Genomic DNA, 27,510 nt, shown 5'->3' on the forward strand with positions numbered 1-27,510 from the left:
TTAATGGGTCCTTTTCCGAATGGCAGGCAGTGACTAGTGAGGTACCGCAAGGCTGGGTGCTGGGACCACAGCTATTTACAATATACATTAATGATTTAGATGAAGGGATTAAAAGTAACATTAGGAAATTTGCAGATGACACAAAGCTGGGTGGCAGAATGAAATGTGAGGAGGATGTTATGAGAATGCAGGGTGACTTAGACAAGTTGGGTGAGTGGGCAGATGCATGGCAGATGCAGTTTAATGTGGATAAATGTGAGGTTATCCACTTCGGTGGCAAGAACAGGAAGGCAGATTACTATCTGAATGGTGTCAAGTTAAGAAAAGGGGAAGTACAACGAGATCTAGGTGTCCTTGTTCATCAGTCACTGAAAGTAAGCATGCAGGTACAGCAGGCAGTGAAGAAAGCTAATGGCATATTGGCCTTCATAACAAGGGGAGTTGAGTATAGGAGCAAAGAGGTCCTTCTGCAGTTGTACAGGGCCTTGGTGAAATCACACCAGGAGTATTGTGTACAGTTTTGGTCTCCAAATTTGAGGAAGGACATTCTAGCTATTGAGAGAGTGCAGCGTAGGTTCACGAAGTTAATTCCCGGGATGGCTGGATTGTCATATGTTGAAGGATTGGAGCGAATGGGGTTGTATACACTGGAATTTAGAAGGATGAGAGGCGATCTGATTGAAACATGTAAGATTATTAAGGGATTGGACACGCTAGAGGCAGGAAACATGTTCCCGATGTTGGGGGAGTCCAGAACCAGAGGCCACAGTTTAAGAATAAGAGGTAGACAATTTAGAACGGAGTTGAGGAAAAACTTTTTCACACAGAGGGTTGTGGTTCTGTTGAATGCTCTGCCTCAGAAGGCAGTGGAGGCCAATTCTCTGGATTCTTTCAAGAAAGAGTTAGATAGAGCTCTTAAAGATAGCAGAGTGAAGGGATATGGGGAGAAGGCAGGAAAAAGGTACTGATTGTGGATGATCAGCCATGATCACAGTGAATGGTGGTGCTGGCTTGAAGGGCTGAATGGCCTACTCCTGCACCTATTGTCTATTGTCTATTATCTATGGAACTGAATAAACAGTCAATGTTTCAGGCCATGGCCCTTCTTCAGAACTTCAGTCCTGGGGCCTTACTAGTTTTCAGGCTTATTCACTTCTCTGGTGATATTTGAGAATATTTCTTTTAATTTCCTCATTTTCACTTGAGGCATGTCTGTCCATTATTTCTGAAAGATGTTTGTGTGCTGCTCCATGAAGACGGACACAAAATATCTGCTTTTTGCTTATTCCATTCTACTAGTTCCCCTGTATGTTCTGAAAAGGAACATCATTTTACAATGCTGGTCATTTTGTTTATGTAACCCTATACCAAAATTATGGTCTGTTCTCCTTTTCCTGCTATTCTATCTTCCCTTCATGATTTCTTGATCATATTTACTGAATTCTAAAACTCTCCCAAACTTCCTGCATTTTCTAGCAATTTCATTAAAAGTTTTTATATATCTTTAATATATCCAGAGCTTTATGTGGTTAAAAATATGTTTAGGAGTTGATTTATTGAAGTTCCAGCCCACCGTAGCATTGGGAGGACCCAGTTGGCCAACGATTGCCCAACAACAGACATTGTGTTCCAAGTTCCCCCACAGTGCTCCAAAAGGAGTGTTCAGCAGGGAATAAACTGGAAATAGTTGTTACTGCTTTTCACTCTGGGAAAGAAAAAAATAAAGGATGATGGTTATAAAGTGTTACTTGATTTGAATTTCTGGACACTGAACTGAAATATGCTTCAAACTAACTGGCATTTCCTGCGCTGAAGTTTTGTCTTAGATTGTGCCAAGTCCAGGAAAAGAGGCTGAATCCAAGACCTTTGAGTCAGGAAGAGTTTTTTGCCTGTTAATCAGGGATGACACCTTGATGTACTTAAATCATATACCAACACTTCCTGTGGGGTTGCCCACAATAGGGTAATTTTTGCTTTTGTGCTGTAGCATAAAACAGATGTCATCTTTCCTCTCTTAACTATTCCAACAACTGACTTTTGGGAAGTGAATAAGAGGCTTCCTAGTTTGGTTCAGTACCGAGGAAGGTCACAGAATGTTCAGGGCATGTGAGCTAAGGGTTAATTATGTAATTGACAGGTGGCACCAATGTTCAGAAGCTTTACTGCTTTTGAAATGGGCAAGGATCAGCAAGATTGCTTATTTAGTGTCTTACAAGGGGACCAGTGGCTTTTCCCTCCCCTCCATTTCACAACTGTGATTACTTGTCATCTTCTCTGATCCTTCCACTGGAATATGGGAAATTTGCAATGGTGATGGAAAAGCCCAGGGAAATCATGAAAAGGTAATGAAAGGTGAAAGGTGAACAACATCTTTTTTTTGGAAAGTGTGGAAAGCCAATGTGAAATCTTGTCAAAAGAATCAATTACGGGGACCATAAGTGGGCAGAAATTGCAAAATGAATGGGGATCAAGGCATAAGTGGGATGAACTTCCCACTTCTACAAGATATTTAATGAAACCGACTGATGGAATAGCTGCTCAGCGTGTGGAAGAGCAGCCACTTACAATCCATCTCACAACACCAGGTCTCTCTCTCAGGCATCTCCTCAGACTGAAAAATATCTTTGTGGCATTGACTTTTTCCCTACCAATTTCAAACTACCAATGTGAATTCCTTCACAACTTTATTGTGGTTTCTCATGTAAATCATGGTTTATGGTGATACTTATCAATGAGATTCTGTACAAGGAACTTTTTATTTCCATTTTGTCATCCAATGTAAGCATGAGGCACCTCTATTATACCAGGAATGGTGCCACCAGTCATAAAGGGGGAAACTTTCACAGTGTTTATGACCACAACATCAAGCAGATGCGCCCTTTATATCAAAAGGAATCTTTGCTCCCTATGTGCTTTATTAGCTTTTTTGACAAGCTTGTAAATGTTCTGGGGAATTATGAGCCATTCTGTTATTTCGGAGTACTCCATTATAAACTGTTGACATTGGCCCAACCTCATGTAAGACTCTTCCAGACAAAATGAAAGAGAATTTTAACTCTAATGATTTGGGCTGCTTTCCCGGGGTGAACGCATAGCATTCTAACCCAATTCTTTATCCAGTCTCCAGGGCATAATGAATAACATTTCTTCACTACATAGCACAAGGATTTCATTGTTTCCATAATTTTCTAACTTAGAAACATAACTGGGGACCAAAGGCAAACTTTGATTGAAAATCTACACACATGGAAAAAATGCTTCACTGTTTGCTTTGGTTAGCAGGTTTAATTTTTCATTTACATACAGACAATGGGAGCAGTTTCCTGCAGTCTCTTGACACTGTGAAGTCACTAAATATTTAACTTGCTTGTAAGTGCATGTGCCACTTTATCCATCCATCCACTGGCACAGATTCAGGACCCATTTTTTCTTAGGAATTATGCAATGGTCAAGGCTAAAGCATATTAATGGCTCTCATGCCCCGCTTTCTAGCACGTTTTCCCACTCCAGAGCATTGAGAATATATAAAACTGAATTCTCTTCATAAGTCTAAGAAAAGATCAAACAAACTGTTCGAAAGAAAGCCAAGAAACCTATATGTGTAAGTAAAAAGTAGTAAAAATATATTTAATTAGAGCTTTTTCCTCCTTTGTACATCACAGGATATTACATGATGAATTAATTGCCTAAAAGTTGAGTGACACGTTGCCCTAAACGAACAGAGGGGCCAAACTGCACACAGAAAATTTGCCAAATTGCCTCCATCGGTCAAGCATTACACCTGAACAGAGTGCTGATGAAATTGTGGATGAAAGGGTAAGAATAATATATCCAAATATATTGATGAATTTGCAATGGGGAAAATGCAGGGAGGATCCAAGAGGATATAGACAGGTCAAGTAAATGGGCAAGACATGGCAGCTAAAATGTTTAAAAATATGAGGTCATATTAGAAAAAAATTATTATGGCAAAGTGTTTTTTAAATGATGGAAGATTGAAAGGTGAAATGCAGAGAAATCTGGCTGTCCTCATGCACAAGTCACTGAAAGTTAATGTGCAGGTTCAGCTAGCAATTAGGAACTTTATTTTTGAAGAGACACCTTGCTCCAATTATACATTTCTGTGGTGAGCCTGCATCTGGAATATTGTGTACAGGATCAATCTCCTGAGAGAAGAGAGGGGCCCCTGCCACTGAATGCAAAGGTCGAGCAACAGCAGGGTTAGTCACACATAGTCTCTGGTACAATCTGACAATGCACAATTAAATCAAACAGTTCCTGGATTTTCGTGATGCCCAACAACATTTCCATAGCCTCAGATATTACATCTCTAATCTTTTGAAAGTGTTTGTGTTGCTTTGATAATTTGTTTATTCTGCACTTGACTAAGCGAATTGTTTAATTTCTTATAAATTAATAACCCTCAGTAATAAGAATATGCCAACTTGAGATGATTACCTCAACATTCATGAATTTGCAAATATTAATTATGATTAAGAGAAATCATGAGAGATAGATGAAGCAACAAGAGCTCAGTTTTTCACACTGAAAAAAATTGTTAGAAGTTCTGCAAACTTGTGAGGGTGTTCATAATGGCACGGCTGTGATTTTTGTCAAAGTTATGGTTCAGACTTTGACAGAAATCGCAGCTGTGCCATTATGGTTCAGACTTAGTTGATTTTAAGGTTCATAGGGGTGGTTTTGGTAACAAAGAGGGGAATTAGTGGTCAGGTTGGGGTTTAGGAACAGTGATGTGTGAGAGTTAGAGGTCAGTCTGCAATCTAGGCCTCTGTTCTGTGCTCCATGCTTGAAAGCCAATGACATGGGTGTGCGACAAAGGGCATCTGTTGACAGATAACCGGTGGGCAAACGCTGTGGATGAAGTCCAATGAGGATGAGGGCTGGTGGCCCTCCCCCTGCCCCCAGGTCAATGAGACCCCCAGGCTGGCGGGTCTTGGGATCGAAAGTCTGTGTGAGAACAAGGCCCACTTACACCCTAGTAATGGAAGTTGGTGAGTCCAGAGGTCGAGGCCTGTATTTTGGGGTCCAATCATTGGCACATCTGAAATTCAAGGCCTGGAGTTCAGGGTCTGTCTTCAGCAAGTCCTGGGGTCAACACTGAAGGTTAAAGCCCATAGGCCTGAAGTCCAGAAGTCAAGGCCCCGTGGCTGAAGTGCTGGGTCTGTCAGCCTGTAAGTCCACTGGAGAAGTCAGCAGCAAGTCCACGAGTCCACTGGAGATCGGTGGTCCTGGGGTAAAAGGATTGTCTGTGTGTGTAAGTAGTGGGTGGGAAGGTGGGAGGGACAAATGAGGTTTAATTTTCTGTTGCTGGTGGTGGTGTTGCTTGTGTTGATCTGCTGAACAATTTGGGCATGCTATGTTGGTGCCGGAATGTGTAACGACACTTACGGGCTGTCCTCAGAAGATGCTCACGTTAGGTTGGTTGTTAACACAAACGGCCCGTTTCACTGTATGTTTTGATGTATACAGTATGTGATTAATAAATGAATCTGAATCTGAGTCTGAGTCATACTGTAGCCTTCTCAACACATTTGGCTGAGGCCTTGCCCACTAGATCTGTCTCTCCAGATGTGCATTCTACAGAAATGTGAGAAATAGTTTAGCTTGAAGAATCATGCACTCACTGAGAGGGACCCGGCAAAATTCTTCAAAATCTGCTTCTTATTTTGCTCTTCAGAGATCAGTTTATTGAGAACATCCCACCTGTAACCCAGGTGCCTCGCCAGCAGCAAGTCCAGAGACTGATCTATCATCCTGTCAAAGCAGAGAAATGTAGCCGATGGTGACGTGATCACTGTTCTTGCTCCTGATCTCCACATCAGGAAGCCTAAAGTAATGATTACAACACTCAATAGAGGCTGGTCAAGTTAGAACTTTATACCTTGGATTGTAGAAGAATGAAGCACAACCTTTTTCAAACATAAGAGATCCTAAGAGGGTTTGACAGAGAAGATGTTTATTAATTTATTGAGATAGAGTGCAGAGTAGGCACTTCTGGCCAGCATTCCCGATTTAACTCTAGCCTAAGCACTGTACAATTTACAATGAATAAATAACTTACCAACCAGGATGTCTTTGGACTTGGGAAAACCGGAGCACCTGGAGGAGACCCATGCGTTCACGGGAAGAACATGCAAACCGCCTGCAGGCAGTGGCAGAAACGTTGAGATGCTTTCACTAGGGGGACAGTTATGAAAGACATATTTACAAAGAGAAGGGGTCAGTCTTTTATAACTGAGTTGCTGAGAAATTTCTTCTCTCAGAGGGTGTGAACCTTTGGAATTCTCTGAGCCCAAGGGTGATGGAAGCTAGATCATTAGATATATTTGGAGGTAGATGAAATTCAAAAGCTTGAAGAATTGAGGGTGATGGGGAACTGGCACAGAAGAGGTACTGAGGCCAATATTGATCAGCCATGCTGGGCAATGAGGTGCCGGCAGCTAATCTTGCTTCAATTTTCTTGTGTTCTTGTTGTTCAAGTCAGCAATATCCACAAATCTACAACTATCTCTACCCTACTCTGCTACATACTTCAATCCCTCCTTTCTAAACACTTTTTCCATCAAGTGGAAGTATATGACCAAGTAGTACAACTAAAAGAAATGCCAAGTACGAACACGACTCAGTTCAGTCTGGTGTCTATGGTACTTCTCAAGGCAAAATAGCTTGTTGTTGCCAATTGCTTTGTGAGGTGCTCAGCAGCAAATGGGACAATATGAGCTATCAGATTCAGGAATGTGGGAGATAAATTAATCTCTGTGCTACATTTTGAAGGTTCAGCAGTTGCAATAGGAATGGAATGATAAATTTGTTCTAAAAGAGCCCCCTGTTAGAATGTGTGCAGTAGCTAAAACCACAGTGTGGAACACTGGAATATACACACAGTTCAGTCAACAAACAGACAGAAATCCTGGCTACTGGCTACTTCCGTAAACACTACATGATTCTAGCTATTCATACTGAATCGAATATAGCAGGATGAGAGTCATAGAACAATATAGTACAGATACAAGCCTTTCAGCCCATCCAGTCAATTTCAATCCACCTAGTCCCAATTTCCTACCTTTGGCCCACAGCACTCCAAGCCCTTTCTCCCTCTGCATAAAGAAGTTGCTCCGTAGATCCCTTTTAAGTTTTTGCCCTCTCACCCTAAACCAGTGTTTTGGATTTCCCTATTGGGGGGAAAGACTGCCATCATCCTTTACCTATGACTCTCATTATTTTAAACACTCATTCTCGTACATTCCAAGGAATAAAAACCCAGCCTGGCCAACCTAGCCAACTCAAGCATCCTAGTTCTGGAAACATTCTTGTGAATCTCCTCAGAACTCTTTCCAGTGGAACCACATCTTCCCTATGATAGGGCAACAAAAACAGGGCATTTCCTCAGACTCGGTCACTTGTCATTTAATGCCACAGCTGAAAAGTGGGGAGCTTATTTGTAAATATAATCAATAAAATGGTAGTTAATATATTTTCTTACTTCACAAGTCTTTTTGACATCCAAACTGTTTGAGATTCACAAATACTGATAAACATTCATGTATCCTCTTTGGCAAGTGACAATCCAGTAATATTATTTTGATTTCCTGAGTCCTTGTTGGCAAAATTGTTGGTAGAATTTCATACGGTGATGAAAGGGCTTACAGGAGTGAGATATACCAGTTAGTTGAGTGGTGTTGCAGCAACAACCATGCACTCAACGACACCAAGACCCAAGAGCTGATTGTGGTCTTCAGGAAGGGTAAGATGAGGGAGTACAAACCAATCCTCATACAGTGATCAGGAGTGCAGAGAATATCACTGAGGACCTAATCTGAACACAATATATTGATGCAGCTAGAAGGAAGACAAGACAGCGGCTGTCTTTCATTCGGAGTTAGGGAGATTTGGTTTGTTACATTCGGAGTTAGGGAGATTTGGTTTGGTAGTGTGGAGGAGCAGAGGGATCTGGCGGTACATGTCCACAGATCCCTGAAAGTTGCCTCACAGGTGGATAGGGTAGTTAAGAAAACTTATGGGGTGTTAGCTTTCATAAGTCGAGGGATAGAGTTTAAGAGTCGCGATGTAATGATGCAGCTCTATAAAACTCTGGTTAGGCCACACTTGTAGTACTGTGTCGAGTTCTGGTCGCCTCACTATAGGAAGGATGTGGAAGTATTGGAAAGGGTACAGAGGAGATTTACCAGGATGCTGCCTGGTTTAGAGAGTATGCATTATGATCAGAGATTAAGGGAGCTAGGGCTTTACTCTTTGGAGAGAAGGAGGATGAGAGGAGACATGATAGAGGTGTACATGATAATAAGAGGAATAGATAGAGTGGATAACCAGCGGCTCTTCCCCAGGGCACCACTGCTCAATACAAGAGGACATGGCTTTAAGGTAAGGGGTGGGAAGCTCGAGGGGGATATTAGAGGAAGGTTTTTTTACTCAGAGAGTGGTTGGTGCGTGGAATGCACTGCCTGAGTCAGTGGTGGAGGCAGATACACTAGTGAAGTTTAAGAGACTACTAGACAGGTACATGGAGGAATTTAAGGTTGGGGCTTAGATGGGTTTGAGGGTCAGCACATTGTGGGCCGAAGGGCCTGTACTGTGCTTTACTATTCTATGTTCTAAATAAAACTCTCAAAAACTTCTAGAATTATACCGAGGAGAGCATTCTGACTGGCTGCATCACCGTCTGGTATGGGTATGGGGGTGGTGGGGGCTACTACACATGATCGAAGTAAGTTGCATAAACTTGTAAAATTAGTCAGCTTCATCATGGGTACTAGCCTCTGTAGCATCCAAGGTATCTTCCAGGAGCGGTGCCTTAGGAAGGCGGCGTCCATCATTAAGGACCCCCACCAGGACACGCCCTCTTCACATTGTTACTGTCGGGAAGGAGGTACAGAAGCCTGAAGGCACACACTCAACAATTCAGGAACAGCTTCTTCTGATTTCTAAATGGACATTGAACCCATGAACACTACCTCACAAATTTTTTATTTCTTTTTTGGCACTACTTATTTTAACTTAATTATTTAATAAACAGATATATACTTAATATAAATCAGGTTTTTTTCTCTATATTTATTATGTATTTCAGTGAAACACAAAAAGTGCTGGAGGAACTCAGCAGGCCAGGCAACATTTATGGAAAAGAGTACAGTTGACATTTCGGGCTGAAACCCTTCGGCAGGACTGGAGAAAAAAGCTGACGAGTAGTTTTAAAAGTTGAGGGGAGGGGAGAGAGAAACACAAGGTGATAAGTGGAACCTGGAGGGGGAAGAAAGAAGTAAAGAGCTGGGAAGTTGATTGGTGAAAGAGACAGAAGGCCATGGAATAGAACAAGGTTCCTCTTGTCCTCACCTAACATCCCACCAGCCTTCGCATCCAGTACATAATTCTCCGAAACCTCCGCCACCTCCAATGGGATCCCACCACCAAGCACATCTTTCCCACCCACCCCCATTTGCTGCTTTCTGCAGGGATCACTCCCTTGTCCCTCAGACCCTCCGTGTCCATTTCTACCATTTTGCCCATTTTCACTGATCCGATTTGCCTACATTAGGACTGCATCCTCTATGGTTTGCCTATTTAAGTCTAGCTGCCTTCATAAAAGAACAAAACTAAAGTAAAGAACAAGAAAGAAGTAAACCAGCACTTATTGAACTTTCTAGAAACAAAGAGTTTACCAGACTTGATCAGTGGGACACCTATTGGTATGTATGATAGGAGAAAGAAAAAGTAACAAATAGGAACAAGTTTGTGTACAAAGCAGCTCTACAAGATTTGTCTGTCTCAGGATTTCTTAAAATTATATCTCTTCTTGAATTCTTTTCATAACAAAAATGTTTTGCTTATGAAAACTACTATATTCTCCTGGATAACCACAAAATGAATTGTAGGTTTACCCATAAACTGCAGGTTTCTCATGTTAAGTCGGAGGTTTGATGTAGAGCCACAACTGCTGTCTTATTAAAAGACAAACTATAGCAAAAATTCGAGATGCAGATATTATTTATAAATTTTGTCAAGAAGCTACACTGCTTATTTGCTTAATTCAATTGACACTACAGTCTATGATCCCAATTTCAAAATGGACAGGCTGTGAACTGGCACTGCTCCCATGTGATTCACAGCCACTGAGAATTTTAAGATTTGAACCACAAAATTTAGATATGAAATGCAATCTTTCTCAAATAATATTGACAAATTTGCCTCCTTAAATTACATTATACTGATTGCACTAAAACTTGGCATGAGGGCTTGGGGAAAAAAAAAGACTATCCATCGGCTTTATTCCACTGCACGTAGGACCCAGGGAGCATGTGGACTTTCCAGTGCAGACTCCTGTCATTTGTTGAGATCATGGCCCCAATGGTTACAGCAGCTGAAATGGTAGGACGGGAAAGAGGAAAAGGCATGGGATAGATGTGGGCTTGGGAAGTTAATATCAATTGATAAGACTGCTGGTTTTTCCTGAGGCTATTGGCAGGTGGTGGGCTGTGGGGATTAGAGTATTGTCAGACTTGGATTACAGGTTACTTGTTAAAACAAAAACAGTTAAAGTAACCTGATGAACATTTATCCAGCTTAGTTGCTAACTTCAATATTTTTATCATTGACCTGACCTGAGTATTCCCAGCATTTACTATTTTATTTCAGATCTCCAACATCTGCAGTATTTTATTTTATCTTTGTAATTCTACAGTGTTTACTTTCAAACGATGCATGTGCATTTGGTTTAGTTTACAAACCGTTATAGCACCAGGTAATTAGAAGCTAAACTTTTGATTTAAAACTGTATCAGTCATTTGTAAATTAAATGCTTTTCTGCTCATAATTTGCAAGAAACAGTTTGAAAAGCTCGTTCTACAAAAAAAAGCAGTTTTCTGGAAAACAGCAAAGGCTCCCTAACACTGCCCTCACAATGAACATGTGAACTTCACCTCATGAAGCTGATTAATCTGAAGACACTGGTGATGGGATTTCTACACCAGTGAATGATTTCTGCATCACCTCATCACCTGTCCATGTCACTCATTTGCACTAATCTTGCACAAATGCAATTTTATTCTCCCTATGTTCTCATCAGCTCCCCTTGGATTCAAAGATTCAAAGTACATTTATTATCAAAGTGTGTATACAGGACACAACTCTGAGATTTGTCCTCCTGCAGGCCGCCCTAAACAAAGAAACATCATGGAACCTGTTCAAGAAAACATCAAACACCCAACGAGCAAAAAAAGAACAAATTGTGCAAACAGCAAAAAGCAAGCGAACAACACATAGGATATCAAACATCAAAAACCAGGAGTCTAGTCGCATTCAGTTTAGCTTAGCTAACTGTATCTACACACTTTACCGTGACCACCTTGTGGATGTGGGAGGAAACCAAAGGAACTGGGGGGGAGTCCACTCTGTCACAATGAGAGCATGTACACTGTATTGTTTAGTCTTGATTGGACCCAAGCTCTACTGTCAGCACAACTGTGCTGCTTCAAAAAGGAATGTGTTAAAAACTAATTACAACGGGGTAGAAATTGCTCTGTTTTACAGACATAAAGTGGGCAAACATACTAAGCTACTAGTGAGGCAGCACACTTCCAATTTGTGTCAGTATTGCTCCCACTATTAAGTTTGTGGGTCTATTCTCTCCTGTCATGATAAATTCTGTTTTTGAAACTAGCTGTTAAACACCTGTTAACTGACTCTTTTCACATAACCAAAAGCTCCTGGGTACAGCAGTCTTCACTTTTATAGAGTCATACAGTACATTCATAAACTCATAGAGCTATACAGCATGGAATTGCTCGTTGTCCATGCCAGCAAAGACACCAATCTATGCTCACCTCATTTGCCTGTGTTTGGCCCATATTCCTCTTCACTTTTCCTATCCTTGTTTACTTGTACTTGTCTCCACCATCTCCTCTGGCAGCCTGTTTCACATACCCACCAACTTCTCTGTGAAAAGCTCACCCGTAAATCCCCTTAATTTTTCCCCTCTCTCCTTCAATCTATGTATGCCTTCTAGTTTTAAATTCCCTCATCTTGGGGGAAAGACTGACAATGCATTTTATTTAAGTTCATCATGATTTTGTAAATCTCTGTAAGGTTACCCCTCAGCCTCCTATGGTGCGGGAAGGCATGCCCAGTTTATCTAATCTCTCCAGTCCAGATGGTGTTCTTGTAAATCTTCCATGCATCCTCTGTAGCTTAATCACATCCTTCCTATAACTGCAGTGTCCAGAACTGCACATAATACTTGGTTAGTGCAGCCTAACCAACACTTTGTACAATTGTAACATGGCATCCCATCTCCTGTACTCAGTGCCTCAGCCAATGCGCCTTCATTGTCACTCTGTATACCACTTTCAGGAATCTGTGTCGGTCTCCTCTATTCATTAACACTCCACAGGACCCTGCCATCTACTGAGCATGCCCTGGCCTGGTTTAACTTTCCCAAAATGCATCATTTCAAACTTGTCTGAGTTAAGTTCTATTTGCTATTCCAATACCCAGTTGATCTGGATCCTGTTGTAACCTTAGACAATCCCCTTCACTGTCCAATATCTATTCAGTAGCCAAGGTTATCTTAAGTAGCCAAGTGTCTAGGTTGCACATCTCACCACATTTGCCTACATTCCTGCATATCCTGCACCAGATTCAACTTCCAACGTCACTGATTCTCCAAAGGGATGAGTTCACTCCGAGTAACAGGCTAACACTCTGGATTTAATCTGTGACAGGCATCAGCCTCTTGATTTGGCCACTCTATCCTCACAGGTAAGTAGTTAAATTTTAAATGAATAGTCAGGCCACTTCCATCAGCTTTACATCAGGTGTTGGTTCCCATTGTTTTCCGATGATGACGTAATCTGTGCGGGAAGAGTTTTATAGTGAAAAAGCCATTACACTGGGACAGTTCCACTCTCTTAGCCTCAAAAATCTTGGTCCAATGGAAAAAAAATTGTCCCAACTGAAGACTTCCTCAGTTGCAGTGGATAGCCATGACACCTTCTGTGCCTTGTCCTGCCCCTCACTCTCCACGAAGTGTTGCAGCACTGCCTTCCCGACCGTTGGATCTTGTAGTTGATCTTATCTTCCCAGTCCACCAGAACTGGTTTCACATGCTGGGGTAGCCATATCCCTGTATAACCGGAGTTGGAGGTTCCTGGCTACCCTCACCTGATTTAATTCGCCTGTTGGAGCAGCGTACTGGGGTGTGGCCACTGTCACATGCAAACAGTTACTTGGAGCCCAGGTGAGAGCTGGGTGGCAGGTAGGGACCAAAGGTGGATGAGCTGCCTCTGGACGGAGCATGACAAGCCCACCACCAGAGGTGCTACCCCTCCCTGGACACCCCATACACCCCAGGTGGTCTAGGCTAAATAGTTTGAATCATTAAAGTTACTGGATTGTCCTCTCACTGCTTTTGAGTAGAGGTACTGCGTGACACCTTTCCATTCTCTAGCAGAATTTCTGGGACTAAGAATACATAATGTTTCAGAGTACCTGATCTATGGCAGCACTCAAGATTGCTTGCCACTACAGCCTCTGGTATGGCCGCTCCATTTTCTTTCATTGCTCTTTGTGTTCTGCATCATCACCCCTCCTATAATGGCACATCATGCTAAATGTAAGTTGTGGTACATTTTCTGTCAAGCATTAACTGTGGCACAGTGGGTAGTGTTCTAGTATCTAACTCAGTAGATTATAGTTTTGAGTCCCACTCCGGAGACTAACCACTGAATATTGAACAGTCTTGGAGAACTGCTGCATTATCAAAGCGACTTCAGCAGAATTGTTAAATTGAGGCCTGTTTTGTTTGCTGAACTGGGTGGACAAGATCCATTGAGGGGGAATGGATTGCAGCCAGCATCAATACAGAGGTGTCAATTGACAGTACCGAAGCAAATTTTATGGTCATTGTCACATCACTAATTGTGGGGACTGTCTGTGTGCAGATTTGCTGCTGGGTTTCCTACACTGGATTCATGACTATGCTTCAAAAGTACCTCACTGACTGTTTGATGCTTTGGAACATCCTAGAAAGGACATGAAAGCTTCTCCGAAGAAATTTCTTCATCTTTATTTTTCATTCTGTCCCAGATGAGGTCAGTACTAACTGGAAATCAACAGCAACATACACAAAATGCAGGAGGATCTCAGCAGGTCAGGTAGCATCTATGGAGGAGAACAAACAGTAGACATTTTGAGCAGAGATCCTTCATCAAGTCTGGAAAGGAGAAGAAAAGTCTGAATAATAAGGTGGTGGGAGGTGTGTGGAGAGAAGGACTGCATGCTAGAGGGTGACAGGAGAAGCCAGGTGATGGGGAGGGGAGGATTAAATTAGAACTGGGAGGTGATAGGTGGAAAAGGTAAGGGGCTGAAGAAGAAGGAAGGATAGGAAAGGAGAAAGAAAGGGAAATAAGAGGGGTACCAGAGGGGGGTAGAAATCAAAACTTGACATAGTGGGTTTAATATTCCATGGGCAAAAGCCTGATCCATGACATTACTTGGAAATTTTCGTGGACCATGAAGTGGGCCATAGATAACCAGCACTTTTTACTAAAGAAGGGAAAAGGAGCAGATGCTAGAAACTGAGAATAAAAGCTGGAAAGTTCAGCTATTTGGCCATCTGGCCAGTACCAGTGTTTCAGATTGTTACTCCCAATGAAAGAGGAGAGGGAAATCAGAAAGCTGGTCTCCTGGGTTGTGGTATCTAGCCTTGACTGACGCGCTATATTGCACAAACCTTCCACTTATCCTCTATTCTTTTTACAACAAGTATAGACAACGCAGGTCTCAGGTTGCAATGAAATACTGTACTTCAGTGAGCTGCAGCATCAAAATGTCAGGCATGGAAATCAGACAGACACAGCCAGCAACATAGCTCCCTTCAAAGTGCATAATCTTGTCATATTTAAATTCAGTGAAGATATTTGGTGCTTTAAAACATTTGTTTACTTAAAACCATTAAGCACTCAGCTTAAGACTTACATGTCAAACTTCAGAGCAAAGGGATCACATGCCACCGATAAAACTCCCATGACATATTTCAATAAGCGCAGCAGGACAGGCACCTACTAACTGTATTTCTAATAGATTCCCAGCACACTTTAATAGCAAACCATTAGTGCACTGAGCAACAGTGATCCCATTGTGAGAATATCTGAAACATTCTCCCAATATGAAAAGGCAAGTATGGATGTTAGAGTGTGGACTTAACCAGTGACAAGGTGTTGACACTGTTCCTTCACAGCTAGAAGATAGCTAGGTGATGTTGACAAGTATGTGATAGTGCTACTGCCATACTGTTGGAGATGCACGCGTGCCAGAGAAAGGCTTTGAATCAGGCTGAACAAGCAATGTAAATGGTGAGCATTGTAGCATCCCTGCAGTCTGAGCAAACCATGGTTTAATCACTTGAATCATATGGCTCTGAAAATCAATGAAGATTCTTCTGTTCTGCACACGACTGGGCAGAGGCCATTGGCTGCTAACCTAATGCACAGTGTCTCCCTTTAGGTTCCTCTGCCTTCTCCTTATAAGGTGAAATGTCACAAAAGGACCAAGCTCCTTTGCCAATATTGATGGCAGGGGAGGCTGCAGCATGTCACACCAGCTGTTATCAACGATGAAGGTGAACTCCAGTTCAGCCAACTGCTGGCTCTGGACCTGCCGGCCTGCTGATGAGAAAATAATCTGATGTCACTGTAATATGTTAGATCTCCAGGTCCTGATTGCTGCCTTCTGAAGGCTCTCAGAAGCCTCTTCCCTTTGTAATACAGCTCCATTCATTATCAATATGCACAGAATCATGTGGGTGGTGGAGATTAAGAGGATAAGGAAAGAATGACTTTCATTTTGTGTGACACTCTCACATCCCTCTTAGGATATCCCATTATGTTTTACAACCAGAGAAGTATTTTTGAAGTGTGATCACTGTTACAAGGTAGGAAATGAGAGAGAAATTGTACACAGAAAGCTCCAATGTGATGATATTAGCTTTACTGACTGCAAAGTTCCATACGCAAATGAAAACCTTAAGCCCTATCCAATATAGATAGCTACAGATACCATCACTAAAGGGAGATAATATTGTAACTGCCCAATCTTCAAAAGTTATTTCACTTTTCTGTTTATCCTCCACGGCAAATTTAGCTGCCAATACCCACTATTAGAGCAGTGGGTCTCCCCCTCCCCACCAAGAAGGAGACACTCCCCCAGCTAACAAATTAGTTTAAACACAGTTCATTTATTTACAGTGATACATGTTTAGATCCAAACAACATTCTTAAAACACATTTAAACCTCACAGATGATTTCTACCTAGTAAAAGGTTTCCATATTACAAACTATTTCTGAAACATTAAGAATTTCCAAAACACAGGTACAATTTCTAAAAAGTATAAAGACATACTAAAGAGCTGGAGATGAACCAGTTGTCCATCTCAGATATCAAAAGCAGAAGAATAGATTCTAGTCATCTCATATTTTAGTCATTCTTCTTCATGTTCTGGGACAATTCCTAAAAAGTCTGAACATCTGTCTACATGTATACTACCTTTCTTGACACTTGAATGACTTCACACACGTGATATTTTTCCAGATACCTTTTCACACAAGTAGTCTAAAAGCTTCTGGAGACAGAGATCACAGGTATCCACATTTAATGCTGTGGAGATGACTTCATGACTACACAAATCTTCTGAAGATTAACTAGTCAGCTATTTAATAAGTGAAATGATTGTCTCCATCTAGTCTGCAAGGCTCCTTGAATGAAACAACTCAGCTGGCATGCCTGGGTTATTTAATTTGGCTTGTTTCAAACCATTGTTACTTCCTGAGCAATTAGACCAGGTGATGTGGAGACAACATGCCTGCTCTATAGACAGTACTTGTTAGCAAAGCTGCCTTTTGAACTTCAAACTGTTTACTGCTTGCAGTTTGCAATTTATATTAAAAACTGAAGGCTGGCTCCCATTTAAGTCAAGAAGCTAAATAAGAATATTGGTTGGAAGTTTAACTTATTCAAAAAGTTTGCAGATGATACAAGGACAGGAGGAGGAGCTGGTAGTTTTGAGAAAGTGGAGAGGCTGCAGAAGGACATAGACAGATTATGGGATTGGGCAAAGAAGTGGCCGATGGTATACAGTGTCGGGAGTGTATGGTCATGCACTTTGGTAGAAGAATTGAAAAGGTTGACTATTTTCTAAATGGATAGAAAATACAAAAATCTGAGGTGCTAAGGGACTTGGGAATCCGTGTTCAGGATTCCATAAAGGTTAATTTCCAGGTTGAGTCTGTAGTGAGGAAGGCAAAGATGGCATTCAAGGCTCAAGGTTCATTTGTTATCAAAGTAAACAACTCTGAAATTCTTCTATTCACTTCAAGAAGACTAGAATACAAGAGTAAGGATGTAATGCTAAGATTTTATAAAGCACTGGGGAGGCGTCACTTGGAATATCATGAAGATTTTTGGGCCTCTTATCTTAGAAAGGATGTGTTAAAACTGGAAAGGGCTCAAAGGAGCTTAACGAAAATTATTCCAGGATTGAACAGCTTGTCATATGAAGAGCATTTGATGGTTCTGTGCCTGTGTTCACTGGAATTCAGAAGAATGATATGTGACCTCATTGAAACCTATCAAATGGAGAAAGGCCTTGTAGAATGGATGTGGAAAGGATGTTTCCTATGGTGGGAGGACACAGCCTCTGGAGAGAGGGGCATCCTTTCACAACAGGGATGAGGAGGAATTTCTTTAGTCAGGGAGTGGTGAATCTGTGGAATTCGTTGCCACAGGCAGTTGTGGAGGCAAAGTCTTTATGTATACTTAAGGCACAGCCTGATAGATTCTTGATTGGTCAGGGCATGAAGGGATATGGGGAGGAGGTAAGAGATTAGGACTGAGAGGAAAATTGGAAAATGGCAGTGCAGACTCAGTGGGCCAAATGGCCTAATTTTGCTCCTATATCTTATAGTCTAAAATACAATGCTATAATCTCTAAACCCCCCTCTTTAGATTGGCAGCAAAGCAGAGGAAACTGCAAGTAGTTTCAAACTCCTGGGTGTGCACATCTCTCATGTTCCCTGAACACATTCTACATGATCAGGAAGGCTCACCAATGCCTCTCATTTCTGAGGAGGCTGAAGAGAGCTGGACAATGCACATTTTTACTCACGTCATTCTACAGATGTGCAGTAGAGAGCATCCTAACAAACTGCATAGAAACTGCGGACAGGAAGGCTCTACAACAGGGAGTCAAAACTACCCAACACATCACTACCACCAGCCGACCCGCCATCAAAGACATATATATACAGAAAAGGGCCAGTAACAGCCAATAAGGACCCCACCCACCCTGCTCATGGACTGCTTGGCTCGCTCCCATCAGGAAGGAGGCTATAATTCATCCACGCCAGCACCACCATACTCAGAAACAGTTACTTTCCCCCTAACAATAAGGATGATCAACAACTTCACCCACTAACTCACCCCTCTACACACCCTACCACCACTGCTTTATTATTTCCTGTTAGACACCTTATGTACAGACTCTCCTGTGCCTAGCATCATTTTATCTATACATATCAATGTAAATAAGCTATCTTATGTATTTATATTCATTGAGTTTTTTATTATTGTGTTCTTTATCTTATTGTCTGAGTTTTTTGTGCAGCATCAGGTCTGCAATAGCAATTATTTTGTTCTTTTTTACACTTGTGAACTGGAAATGACATTATACAATCTTGAAGCATGAACCTTTAAAAGTGTCAAATTATATATACGTTTAGAAAGCTGAGCTTGGCAAAGAAGCCCCCCGCCTCCTTCCCCCAGACGATGAATATCCATCACACCAGAAATAAGAAATGTTTAAATGATCAGGTGATTTGTGGTCCTGTTGTATCCAATGGTGACAAGGAAGCCCATGTGGGGGAGTTTTTAAAAGAGGAATAGCCGTTGCACTGGGCAATTCCACTCTCAATCCCAGAAGCCCGGGTCCAGTGTTATGAGTAGTCATCACAACTGAGCTCCTCCTTGGATGCAGTAGGTGACTGCTTTTGTGCCTCGCCAAGCCTTTCATTCTCCATGAAGCATTGCAGATCTTCTGTCCTGGCCGTTGGATTTCACGTTTGAACTGATCCACCTAGTCCACCGGAGCTGAACTTGAAGGCTAGGCCAGGCACGTACCGATCTCACTGCGGGATATGGCCCTCAGGTTACGTTCACCTGGTTTGGTCCTCCTGTTGAAGGTCTGTCCCGGGTTGCCTGGTAAGCAGCTACTTGAAGCCACAGGTGAGAGCTGAGTGTCCAGTGGGACCCAATGGTGAGTGAGCTGCTCCAGAATGGGCACGACAAGCTCTTCACCAGGGGTGCTACCTCTCCCTGGACACCCCATATCTTCCATGCTCAGGTACGTTGATCCATTAATGTTGTTTATGAAGTAGATATTAGATAAAGCATAGAGGATAGCTCCACTACTCTTCAAAATAGGGACATGGGGTCTTCTATATCTAACAGAGAGAGCAGACATGGTTTCAGTTCAATCCATCACCTGAAAACAGCACCTCCAGTGGTGATCTAATCCTTTAGAACTGCCCTAATAATGCAGCAATTCATCTATTTTCTTCCTTCCCCTAGGAAAACTGCAATCTTTTAGTACTGCCTCATAAGCAATACAAACGTTTCTCAGTATTGCCCCTCAATTAAAGCAACAATCCCTGTAGTGCCTCTTAATTAATGCAACAAACCCTCCACGTTGCCCCTCACATATGGCAACATTCTTGTGAGTAATGCAACAATCCACCAGTACTAACCTTTCCAAGAGTCCAGTGCTTTCTCAGTACTGCCCCTGTCACAGTACAGTACTTCCTTGGCATATTATTGAGCTTCAGCCTAGACCTGTGGTGGTGATCGCTGTTATAACCACCAAACAACCCATTTCTCCTGTACTGAGTCTCCAACACAAGGACGTGCATGATTCTTCACTCAGATTCCCTGCTTTTGCAATATATCGCATCTCCTTTTGAAAGAATGGTAGGGCATTTAGTACAAGTAGTGGTGACACAGGTGGAAACAGTAACAACTAAAGTATATAGTGCACTTGCCTTCATAAATCGAGGCATTGAGTATGTTAGGACATCGTGTTACAGCTATACAAAACATTGTTAGACAATCTGCAGGAAGGATATGGTAGTACAAGGGGTGATTGATAAGTTCATGACCAAAGGTAGAAGGAGATGAGTTATACAGCTCTCATTACATGCACATGCAGTTCCTCCGGTTGGCGGAACTGGTTCTCACACTCAATAACTTCTCTTTTGGCTCTTCCCACTTCCTTCAGACGAAGGGTGTAGCTATGGGAACTCGCATGGGCCCTAGCTATGCCTGCCTCTTCATTGGTTATGTGGAACAGCCTGTGCTCCAAACCTATTCTGGTACTGCTCCCCAATTTTTCCTTCGATACATTGACGACTACATTGGTACTGCTTCCTGCACCCATGCTGAGCTCGTCAATTTCATTGACTTTACCTCTAACTTCCACCCAGCCCTCAAATTCACTTGGTCTATCTCAGACACTTCTCTCCCCTTTCTCGATCTCTCGGTCTCCATCTCTGGAGACAGACTGTCCACTGACATCTTCTACAAGCCCACTGACTCTCATAACTACCTCGACTATACCTCTTCCCACCCCACCACATGCAAAAATGCCATTCCCTATTTCCAGTTCCTCCGTGTCTGCCGCATCTGCTCCGAGGATGAGGTTTTCCATTCCAGGACATCTCAAATGTCCTCTTTCTTTAAGGATCGTGATTTCCCTTCTGCTGTCATCGATGATGCCCTCACCCGCATCTCCGCCATTTCCCGCACTTCGGCCCTCACCCCATCCTCCGGCCACCACAACAGTGACAGAGTTCCCCTTGTCCTCACCTACCACTCCACCAGCCTCTGGATCCAGCACATTATCCTCTGCAACTTCCACCACCTTCAACAGGACCCCACTACTAAGCACATCTTTCCCTCTCCATCCCTCTCCGCTTTCTGCAGGGGTCGGTCCCTCCACCACTCCCTGGTCCACACATCCCTCCCCACAGATCTCCCACCCGGCACTTATCCCTGTAAGCGTAAATGCTACACCTGTCCCTACACCTCCTCTCTTGCCACCATTCAGGGCCCCAAACAATCCTTCCAAGTGAGGCAACACTTCACTTGTGAGTCTGTTGGGGTCATCTATTGCATCCGGTGCTCCCAGTGCGGGCTTCTCTACATCGGTGAAACCCGACGCAGATTGGGGGACCACTTCGTCGAGCACCTCCGCTCCATCCGCCACAACAGACAGGATCTCCCAGTAGCCACCACTTCAACTCTGCTTCCTACTCCCATTCAGATATGTCCATACATGGCCTCCTCTACTGCCATGATGAGGCTAGACTCAGGTTGGAGGAGCAACACCTCATATACCATCTAGGTAGTCTCCAGCCCCTTGGTACGAACATAGAATTCTCCAACTTCCGGTAATTCCCTCCCCCTCCCTTCCTCTATCCCTATTTCACTCTGCTCCCTCCCCCAGCTGCCTATCACCTCCCTCATGGTTCCGCCTCCTTCTACTACCCATTGTGTTTTCCCCTATTCCTTTTTCACCTCCCTGCTTCCCCTCCCCCACCCCTTTATCTTTCCCCTTACTGGTTTTTCACCTGGAACCTACCAGCCTTCTCCTTCCCACACTCCCCCCACCTTCTTTATAGGGCCTCTGCCCCTTCCCTCTACAGTCCTGATGAAGGGTTCCGGCCCTTCGTTTCGACTCATCGTTTCCACGGATGCTGCCCGACCTGCTGAGTTCCTCCAGCATGTTGTGAATGTTGCATTGACCCCAGCATCTGCAGATTATTTTGCGTTTACAGTTCAACTCTTTGAGTGATTATGCAGAAAGTTTGAAGTTAATAATTCATCTCCTTCTACCTTAGGCCACGAACGTATCAATCATCCCTGCTGTAGACCACTTCTGGAGGTCCAAGACGCCAACTTCTACAAAGAAGGGATCCGTATGTTCCACGACCGCTGGACTAAGGGTGTAAATGTAGGAGGGGACTACATTGAAAAATAAATGTGCTAGGTTTTCTAAAATTGACACCTTCTACCTTAGGCCACGAACTTATCAATCACCTCTCGTAACAGAAGGAATTCAGAAGAGATAAGCTAGGTTGTTGCCAGGACTGTAGTTATAAGGTTGAGCTGATTCTCACTGGAGTGCAGGAGACTGAGGGGTGACCGTTAGATAAGGTAGAGAGTCAAAAGCTTTACTCCAGGGCAAGCAAACCTAGAACTCGAGGACACAGGTTTGAGGTGAAGAGAAATTGAAAGGAGATCTGAGGGGAGGGTTTTTCACATTGAGGGTGTGAGGAGGCGATAGAGGCAGAAACAATACAATGTTTAAAAAGGGCCATTGGACGGGTACTTAGATAGGAAAGGGGCAGAGGAATAAGGGCCTAATTCAGGCAAATGGGATCAATAGTTGGCAATGGGCAGGATGGATCAAAAGGCCTTGTTTCTGTTCAGCACAATTCTGTGAATAGTACTACATTTTAAATGGTGCAACCACACCGGGTCTTGATACCTTCTCCACAAACTCCATTCCCCCACACTGATAGTTCATACCCTGAACACAAAACTGCTGAAAACTAATGAAGATAGCCATTGTTAGCTCAGATCATTCCACTTGAAGGACAGGTTAACTAAATCTTTGCTGGTTTTGATTAGGGCTTTAACATATATATATATACACATATGATTTATTTCTGATGACACAACCTCTTCCTTTCTTGTTGAAAACCTGAATATTCTGCTGTCCATATCAGTTATATGAGTGACTTTGGTTATGATTAAAAATAGACTTGATGACTTTATTGTGGGTGCTTATCCATGTTAATTTTCTGTTTCTTTTTGCAGTGTTTATCTACATTCATTGCTGTCTTTAGCCACTGATAACTTTCCTGTGAACAAGATACAAAGCTCTTTCCTAGACAAACTGGATCCAAAACATGATAAGAATCAGTTCAGAGGTACATTTTCAGTCATTGCCTCATTCCGTCAAGGACAGAATTGCTTTTTCCAAGTCAAAGGACATCATTTACCATATTTTACCAACATTTCTGTCCTGTTTTCTCTCTGAGATATCACAACTGTTTGTTTTTTGTCTTTGATCATGCAAGTGCTCAGAATTGCAATCAGTGATATGTCAAGTTACTTGTATCTAAAATAAGCAGACAGAATCATAAATATCCTGGTCCCTTAAAATTAGAGCTTCCATATCATTAAACAGTGAGGCTGTTATCCTGCCCATTGACGTGCCACTAGAGTTTAATGTTAACTACAAAAGAATCAAAAAGAAGAGCTCTAACTTTGTCTTTCAAATATGGAAAATCATTCTATAGTTAGAATGGAATAAGTCAAATGTGTGATTTTAGAAATACCACAGCTGGGCATTTTGCTTTGATTCAAGATTTAAGTACATGTGTTATCAAAGAATGTATAAATTATACAACCTTGAGGTTTCCTTGCTTATAGGTAGTCACAAAGCAAGAAATCTGAAAAAACCCTATTAAAGAAAAAAAGAATAAAAAAAAATAAAAATAAAAGACCGACATGATGTGCAAGAGAAAGAAAAAAAATACAAGTCACGCAAACAGTTGACGCCAACGACAGCATTCCAAACCAAAACTGAGTCCGCAGATCTGAGTCCTGGAGCAGGCCCAAAGCCTCACTTATCAGTTCATCATACTAGCGGGCATGGAGCATAGCAGCTGGGGCAGTCTTCATAGCCGCAGCGCCATGGAGATGACCATCATGGAGAGTGTGCCAAATCGGCTTTCCCCTCCGATATGGGCCAGCTTTTAAATTGTCCAAACAGCATAGGTACATTACACTAGGAACCAGGTACTGCTGCTGCGAAGGGACCCAGGCCTAGCTCACGCTGCCCAGCAACTTGTTCTGGGCCCAGATTTTGTCACCAAGCCTGAAGCCACTCTCAAACTCTTCAAATCAGCTCGGCACCCAGAGCAAACCAACCTTGCAACTCGGCCAGTTGTACGAACATTGAAATAGAATCTCCTCTGCCCAGGCTTCAACTTCTGCTTTAGGTGCCTAGAGCGATCCAACTGCACTCCCGGGTCAGCTGTACGGCCATCAGAACTCCACCTGCACTGATTCGTCCCCCAAACTTGCCTCACCATTGCTTGCCCCTTCACTGTTTGTGGCGATAATGTAACACAATTTACCTCAGAAAATGTATTTTTAGGGGGTTTTAAAGTCAGATTTCTCAGCGTTTTGACTAACAGGAAGCTGTCGCACAATTTCGGTAGCACCATCTTAACCAGATCTCTTCTGCATTTCATTTTCATGTTATCGATGATCTTGCTATCCTGGTGCCCAAAACTAGGCACAATATGACATAATCTTTTGTATTTGTTGCATCCGATTTTTGTGCATAAAAGGGCTCCAAAGGAATGGTCAATACGCAACATGCTGAATTTATAGATTTAAATTTATGAAATAGGAATTTTCCACATTAAAATATCATCACTTTAATCAAAGACACATAGACAGTGAGGGGCCCTTTGGCCTACCAGCTCAGTGCTGACCATCAACCTCCTATCTACAAAAATCCTACATAAATTCCATTTTGTTCTCCTCATATTGTCATCAATGTTCCCCACAGTCTACATACAGTAGGAACAGTTTACTGCAGCCAATTAACCTACTTGTCCTTGGAAGAAGTGGGAGAATACCAAAGCACCAAGAGAACTAGCATACTCTACAGAGGGACTATCTGAATCTGGGCCTTTGAAGGCAGTACCTCTTCTAGAGGCACCACTGATAATATAGGGGATCTAAACTTGTCAGTGAATGATACGATCTAACAAGCTTCCTGGTCATCCTTAGATTGGAGGATCTAAGATACATTGCCAGCAAGCTCTGGTGGAGAGAGGCAGCAGCTGTACCAACTGTGTGCCATTTCATTGCAACAATATCACACGTTCTCAAATAACAAAATTACATTTCTGATGATCCCTTGCTGGATATATTGGTCCTGATGATTGGTCTCAGCCCAAAATGTCTGTTCTCCATAGATGCTGCCAGATCTGCTAAGTTCCTCCAGCATTTTGTGTGTGTAACTCTGATTTTTCAGCATCTGCAGAATCTCGTGTTAGATTTATTATTTTCTGTTCAATTTCAATTTGTTTGCCAGCGGATATTAAAAAATTACAGCTTTGATTAACCTGTTTAGCTAGTCTGCAAGGACCAGTTTGATTAATGCTTGCACACAACCAAACTTTAAGTAATTAATATTTAATAAGCATTTGTATACTTTTGATATTTAATTTCACCGGAATCCATGCAAAGGGAAAACAGCTATAGTGGTGGCCACATTCTAATCACTCATTTTAATTTCTTACTCAAAATTAACATACTTCTTTATCATCTTGGATCACACAGGGGCTGATGCTTGGCTAACAATCTGATTCTGTGTCTGGATGATAATAAAGTGGCAAAACACATAGTCCTTGTTATAATCATCCATTCATGGCATTGGTAAGACTCTGATGGGTGACAAAATCATAAAATGGCCTGTATTATAAATAGCCACTTGCATGGTTAACTGATGCTTAATATAGTTCTTTGTTTTCATTGAACCACCTTACTTCATAGATGAACAACTTGAGATAAAAAACTGACAAACAAATTTGTTTTGTGCCTTCATCCTTTTCTTTGGATGTCCCACATGTTTTTCAAACTTGAATTATTTTTAAACCACAATTGTTGTTGATACATAGGTGAGGGCGCAGCCCAAAAAACAAAAGATGAAATACCGGGAGAAGAGTTGGTCAAGGGAGGAATCTCAGAAAGGATGCTTGGAAAATTCCATTCCCTTCTTCAATAGTGTCTACTCTATGATGTTAAAATACCCTTTATTAGCAGATCTCAAGACTTCAGTCTCAGACAATGCGACATACCCTCAGTACGATTAATTTTGTACTCAGTGCATTGCAATGAAATGATGTGTGCGATGGCACGCAGAATAAAGTTTTTTTTCACTATTCCACAGTGCATATGACAATGATAAATTAATTTGTTTCCCAAACTCTCCGGATGAAATGAAAGTTGAAGTCAAGCCAAAAATCTGTGACAACTGTCGAATAAATGTTGGCCAGTCCACTCTATAGCTTTATCAAAGTCAAAGCTAGATTCAGAATGGAAATAAAAAGAGATTTTCATCAAGAGGATTGCAGTGATAAATTGCTCAAGACTCTTTATTTTTATATAAAATTTAAAATTATAATCAGGTATATTATCATTATCTTTTAAGACATGAAACATGTTGTATGCCGGAGCAGTACAGTGCAAAGATATAACTGTTGTAAATTTTAAGTGAACACTACCTCATTAGTCCTCTTTCGTGCTATTTACTTATTTTTGTATTCCACAGTGATACTTGCGACTTGCTCCGTACTGCTGTCACAAAACAAAAAAATGTGACATTTGCCAGTAATTATAAATCAGACTCCGATTCTGACCACCATTAACCCCAAATTGCTTCAACCATCAATGGATTCTGTCTGTCTGGGAACAGAAACAGAGAGCTCAATAAATGAAACACAAAGTCACAATATGACACTTTTTAATGGACTTAAATATACCTGTGTATTTTTAATATACCTCTGAATGTTCAGATTTTTAACCAAATGATAATAAGTTAAAACAAATTTTTAAACTTGGAATGTCTTGCTCAAGTGTTGATCATTAACTTTTCCTTTCTACTCCTGTATTTATAGGTGAACATAAACCTGGCATTTATATGCCCTCATAAACTTATACAAGCACACAGAATATTATCTATTAGTGTGCAGTCAGTCTGATAAATTCATTTATGAACTAACTGATAGCCTTGTTGGACCCACTCTGATATCTCCTTTCACAATCCAATGGTTAATTGTTATACAGCCATTTTCTCTGCAGAGTGAAATCTGAAATTAATGGTTCTCAGATATTTAGAATTATAATTTATTGACATCAACTTGAGTTAAAACTAACTAAGTAAATACATTCATCTAATATCGAAGCCCCTCAGAGCATTTTTTTCAAGTCTGCTATAATAAGGGGTGCATGATTATGCTGTTATGTGATACATAAACTAAAATGGAAAAGCTGGGAGCAAAGGTTCAGTAACTTTAAGATAGCAGGAAGATAACAACATAAATTCCTATTATGTTAGCTGAGTGTGATCGCCAGAAGTGTTACATGATTTGTGTAACAAATACTGAATATTAATTGCACCTCTCCCATAAAATTAGACCATAAGACCATAAGACAAAGGAGCAGAAGTCCTTGGATTTCTTGGGTAAATACTTGTCCCATGTTAAATGGAGATCCTTCTAACCAGTGAGATTTTATTTTTGTACACTCTAATGAAATTGTTACCAATTCAGCTGAAACAATTT

The 27,510-nt window shown here is 41.8% G+C and overlaps 1 long non-coding RNA gene across 1 annotated transcript in view; it reads left to right on the plus strand.

Moving 5' to 3' along the window:
• LOC140202178 (uncharacterized) overlaps positions 1-25,984 on the plus strand; it is a 78,668-nt gene extending 52,684 nt beyond the window's left edge. Inside the window, exons 2-4 of the long non-coding RNA XR_011887020.1 lie at positions 3,663-3,816; positions 22,961-23,073; positions 25,846-25,984. This is a non-coding gene — a long non-coding RNA (uncharacterized lncRNA). The remainder of the gene's footprint in view (positions 1-3,662; positions 3,817-22,960; positions 23,074-25,845) is intronic.
• Positions 25,985-27,510: the final 1,526 nt, after the last annotated feature.

This window comes from Mobula birostris, chromosome 8 (genome assembly GCF_030028105.1).
Source record: "Mobula birostris isolate sMobBir1 chromosome 8, sMobBir1.hap1, whole genome shotgun sequence".
Lineage (NCBI taxonomy): Eukaryota > Metazoa > Chordata > Chondrichthyes > Myliobatiformes > Myliobatidae > Mobula > Mobula birostris.